Below are 6,000 nucleotides of genomic sequence, written 5' to 3' on the forward strand. Positions count from 1 at the left end.
CTTTTCTCCCCACATCCACACCAGCACTGGTTGTTCTTTTTTGTAATGTGTGCCATTCTCTGTGGCATGAGATGATACTTCATTGCTGTTTTGATTTATATCTCCCTAATGATTAGTGATATGGAGCATTTTTATGTGTCTTTTGGCCATATGTATTTCTTCTTTGAGGAAATGTCTGTTTATTTGTTCTCATTTTTTAATGGGTTTCGATGTTTTTTTTCCTTGTTCAGTTCTACCAGTACCTTATGTACTGATGGATATTAGATGAATATTGGGTATATAGTTTCTCCCATTCTTTGGGTAGCCTTTGTATCCTAGTCACCATTTTCTTTAAAGTGCAGAAGCTTCTCAGTTTAATTTAGTCCCATTTATTTATCTTTGCTTTCATTTGCTTAGACAGTGACTGGACTAAGATGTCTTTAGTCTCAATGTCATGGAGTGTTTTGCCTATGTTTCCCTCTATGTACCTTTTGGTTTTAGGTCTGATATCCAGGTCTTTATTCCATTTTGATTTCACCTTTATGCATGGTGTTAAAGAGAGGTCTGAGTTCGCCTTTTTGCATGTAATTGACCAATGACAATGATGGAATTTGTTTCTATAGAGGCTGAAAAAAATTTACATTCCCAACAACAGTGAATGAGCATTCCTTGTTCCCTTTTTATATTTTCTCTATAAACACTGTTATTTCTGATCTTTTCAGTATACCATTTTCACCAGCATGAGGTGATAACTCATTATAAGTTTTTGGAGTATTTTTGGGGAGGTTTTGGGTCATACCTGGTGCTTCTCAGAGGTTAACTCCAGATTCAGAGCTTGGGAGTCACTTCTAATGGTGCTCAAGGAACCATTGATGCCTGCGATCACACCTAGGCCTCTAGCATGCAAAGCAACTTGAATTACCATTAAAATTTTGGGGGGTAATAAAGAGTGGTGAGTGCAGTTAGAGAAATAACTACACTGAGAACTATCATAATAATATCAATGAGTGAGAGAAGTAGAAAGCCTGTCTCGAATACAGGCAGAGGGGGGTAGGGAGATGGGGGCATTGTTGATGGGAATGTTGCACTGGTGAGAGGAATGTTCTTTTTATGACTGAAACCCAACTATAATCATGTTTGTAATCGTAGTGTTTAAATAAAGATATTAGTTAAAAATAAATAAATATTTAATGGCCAAAAAAATTGGGGAGGGGAGTCCACACCCATTGAGTCCACATCTAACCCATGCTTAGGGGTTACTCCTGGCTCTGCACAAAGGAATTATGATTGACAGCACTTGAGAATCATGTGAGATGTTGGGAATCAAACCTGGGTCTCCTCTGTGCAAAACAAATGCTTTTCCTAATTTACTATTGCTCCAATCCCCCACTTTTTAATGCTTTTGTTTGTTAGTGGAGATACTTGGGAGACCATTTGTGGTGCTGGCTTTATTTAGGTGCAGTGCAAGTTTCTTTCACCCCTGTATATTATCTTTACATTCCTAAAGTATAATTTTTAATATGGAACATTGGACATTGAAAATAGAGTAAGCTGAAAGATATCTAAATAAAGAACAAGAAGTTTTAATGAAGTATATACATGGATGCTTTTGATGTTTATAAAATCCACTGAACACACCTCCTCTTACTAGATCACCCAGTGCCACTTTGAAGCACAAAGTTGAAAAAGACATAATCCCTTCTCTAGAAACAATATGCTCTATTGTCTTTAGTCATTAAAAATATCCTACTCCAATACTAATTAATACTTTGGATTTGAGGTGCAGTTATTTTTATTTAAAATGTCAGGCTATACAGTTATTTTAGGATAAAATAAATCTGAACACATATTTTTACAAAATACATTTTATTGAAGAATATAAATCATAGTCAACATATCATAATAAGTATTTGATAATAATTCAATACTTTTTAAGGGGAATTTTATGTTTTTGTTTTTATGGTAAAAATTATTAAGTAATAAAAAACAAATATTCCATAATTATTTCTTCTCAAATAGTAATTTCCAGCCTCTTTTATTTGATATCACAGCAATAACTATGTTTGATACATATTAACAAATTGGAAATAAAAAATATACATATTTAGAAAAATAGTTAAAAATTTAATTGAATCACAATGAGATATAAATTTAATTGAATTACAATGAGATATAAATTGTTCAAGACAATAAATTGTTCAATGAGTTTCAGTCGTACAATGTCCAACACCCATCCTTCAATCAGTCCACATTTTCTACCACAAATCTTCTCAGTTTCCTTCCTGACCTCCCTCCTCAGAATAAAGTTATTTGTGTTATTATATATTTTAATTTAAAAAAATTTAGACACTTTGATTTTTAATATTGTTTATGATAGAGTTTAATGCATACACTATATTTCTACCATTGTCTCAGTATTTTCCCTTCCTCAACTACATTATATTTATAATTTTTAATTACATTAATAAAAAATATAGTAGAAATCTCTGTGGTTTTAATGAAGAAAAAACTATTTTCTTAATAGTTTAAAATGTTATGCGTTTGAATATATATATTACTAAGACTATACTTTCAGGGATCATTTCTGTAGTATGAATATAAATATTACTAGCTTAGTGACAATAAGGTAAAAGATGCTTATAAAATTATTACCTTCAATAAGGTTAAATTATTCAACAGTAGGTAAACAAAGCAGATTAAGACTGTCGGCACCTATAAATTAGGTGATGAAGAAATGAGACTCAGTGGGTACAAAATATGTCAAGAACAAAGTTGGTCAATAAAATGAAGAAATAACAGAAGTCAAGTAAATATTGTATGAGGTTGTCTGGAAACTGGACAGTAAATACTTGTTATACATATGGACAAAAAAGATGAGTAGAAATTTTGTCCAGAATGACAAGTATATAAAGGGTAATAGATCCCTGGAATTCAGCCTGGTATTATATTTCATAAGCATGAAACATAGGTCATTATTGACATTGTAATGTTAATTCTGTGTTCCAGAATTGGGTGCCCAAACATATGTAGCTAAGTGCTTTAAAAAAAGTTTTATAGACAAAATTAGTCGAAGAAACTCAAGACATAGAGCTGTAGTTACCAGAGAGAGGAGGCATAGGGACTCAAAGTGGGAGGTGTCCAATGAAATACGGTAGAGAAAAATTTTACCCCTAAACATTATACAGTCATGCAATATCATGTTATCTGAATGGTAAAATAAAATAAATATTCTAATTTCACATATAATGAAATGATGTCAATTATATATTAGACTAAAATTTATTTCACTTCCTAGTTTAAGAATGTAAGCCATAAAATGTGATATATACACAGTAGATTATTTTGTTTGTTTGTTTGTTTTTTTTTTTTGTGGTTTTTGGGTCACACCCGGCAGTGCTCAGGGGTTATTCCTGGCTCCAGGCTCAGAAATTGCTCCTGGCAGGCACGGGGGACCATATGGGGCGCCGGGATTCGAACCAATGACCTCCTGCATGAAAGGCAAATGCCTTACCTCCATGCTATCTCTCCGGCCCCCACAGTAGATTATTAACCATCCATAAAAGACTCTTGTCTTAAGACAAAACCAGAAGACTCGGCACCCTTTGGTAGGTCCAAAAACCAAGATCGTGACTTACAGATGACTGGCTACTAGAACCACGACCAGACAGTATACATCTTGGGACCAATAAAAAAGCCCTAGTTTAGGGTTTGAACTATGACTTGCACAATAAGCATGACCCCCAGTCCCAAAGGTCTGACAGAGACAACTGCAACAGAATGGGCCTTCTGGAAGCACAAAGAAAGACGCTAACCTAGGTGCCATCCTAGGTTCAGTGCAAAGACCAAGGTCACCAACCACAGAAGATGGACTAAAACGACACTGAGGTAACAGAACCTCTAGAACCACAAAGACTGACCTCACCATAAGTCCTACCTCAGGATCTGTGCAGATACTGAGACCTCTAAACACAGAGCTCTGAGTGTATCACCCTGGACAGAACAGAAGTCTTCCACACGCCAAAAAACACCACCAGGAGAATAAATGATCCTGAGCAAAGTCTGGAGCTGATCCCATGACAGTATACTCCAAGGACGGAGAAACCCCATATTTCTTAGGCCATGTGAATTCCTTTTCGAATGACCCCAATATTTACTGTGCCAGGGCAGGAGGGGAAAAAACAAAAATACAAAAAGCACAAAAACTTAGTATTTTATATATATGTATATATATGTGTGTGTGTATATATATATATACATATATATCTTTTACCTTCATTTATTATTGTTATTATTATTTTTATTTACCTATCTATTTTGGTCGATTTCTCTGTTTGGGTGTGATTATTGAAATCGTCGTCCCCAATTATACTTATTTTTTTCTATTCTTTTCTTTTCCCTCGTTAAGAAACATGCTATGCCATGTTTCTTATTTCAAGACCATGGCGTGTTTTTGGTTTGTTTGTTTGTTTTTGTTCTGTTTTTTGTTTGTTTGTCTGTCTGTTTTGCTTTGTTTTTCGGCTGTTTTTTTGTGGTGCTTATCGATATAGCTGGAGTCCTCACTGGATAATTGACACTTTTTTTGGTACTGGTGGAGTGTTTCACCTTCTTTCTCTCCTTCATCTCCCAAATCGATGATGAGAGCCTCTAGAAGGATTCCACCCATTTTGGGAGTATTAGACTCTTACCCCAGTTTATTTATCTTCTCCTTCTCAGGCAAAACCACGCAACTTGAACTAGCTAGTCCTGCCTACAGTTAGAGGGGGAGATAAGGGAGGCATCAAGACCAAACAGGTGCAAGACTACTAAGTAGTGGGTTGGATACAGAGGGGACCACATATTCTAGCCACCCTGGGGGTGAGGGAAGAGGAAATGGGAGGTAGGACAACAACGGAGGGGTAGGGAGGACAATTTGGGGATGGGAATCCCCCCTGATTTTATGTAAATATGTACCTAAAATGTTATTGTCAACAATATGTAAGACACTATGATCAAAATAAAAATTATATTAAAAAAAAAAAGACTCTTGTCTTTGGCCTGGAGAGATAGCACAGCGGCATTTGCCTTGCAAGCAGCCGATCCAGGACCAAAGGTGGTTGGTTCGAATCCCGGTGTCCCATATGGTCCCCCGTGCCTGCCAGGAGCTATTTCTGAGCAGATAGCCAGGAGTAACCCCTGAGCACCGTCAGGTGTGGCCCAAAACAAAAAAACAAAAAAACAAACAAACAAACAAAAAAAAAAGACTTGTCTTTTATGAAAACATTTATAGACACTGGGCATTAAACAAAGTAAAATGCATCAAATACAGTTTAACTCATTAAATGTGCAATCTAAAAATGCAAAGCTCATGAAAACAGAATTGACTGGTGGTTTATGAGGGATTAGAGGAAAAAGAAATATGCTAATAGAATAGTACAAATATTATGTTATACAAAAAATGCCTGGTGATCTAATGTATAGCATGGCTAAAACAGTTGATAACTCTAAACTAGTGAGTACAACTAACAATATCATAGTATATAGCTGAGTTTCTAAAAGAATATATTTCAAATATTCTCAAAACAAGTTATTATCTGAGATGAAGGAAGTATTAGCTAACCTTCAGAAGCTATGATTTAAAAATATATTTATATATAAAATAATCACATTTGCTTACCTTAAAATTATGCACTATTATATATGTACCTTAATAAATACATTTGTAATATGAGCAAAAAAAAAAGAAATATAAACAATTAAAAAACTGAAATTTCCTAAAATTATTAAATTGACAAATACTGGGTTACTCTTTTCTTGTTTTCTTGTGAGAGATGGTATTAAGGCCACACTGGACAATGTTTAGGACTTATTCCTTGCTCTAGTTTCAGGGATGACTTAAGGTGGTGCTTAAGGGGTTGACAATATCTGTGATAGTGATGGATCGTGGGTCAGCCAAGTGCCAGTTAAGTGCCTTAACCCCTGAATTATCTCTCTAGCCCTGAATTATTTATTTGTTTTTATTGACCACACCTGGCAAAGCTCAGA

The 6,000-nt window shown here is 35.0% G+C and overlaps 1 pseudogene; it reads left to right on the forward strand.

Annotated features, from left to right (window-relative positions):
• The first annotated feature begins 2,538 nt into the window (after positions 1-2,538).
• On the forward strand, positions 2,539-2,618 carry LOC125995400 (uncharacterized; annotated as a pseudogene).
• Positions 2,619-6,000: the final 3,382 nt, after the last annotated feature.

This window comes from Suncus etruscus, chromosome 1 (genome assembly GCF_024139225.1).
Source record: "Suncus etruscus isolate mSunEtr1 chromosome 1, mSunEtr1.pri.cur, whole genome shotgun sequence".
Classification (NCBI taxonomy): Eukaryota; Metazoa; Chordata; class Mammalia; order Eulipotyphla; family Soricidae; genus Suncus; species Suncus etruscus.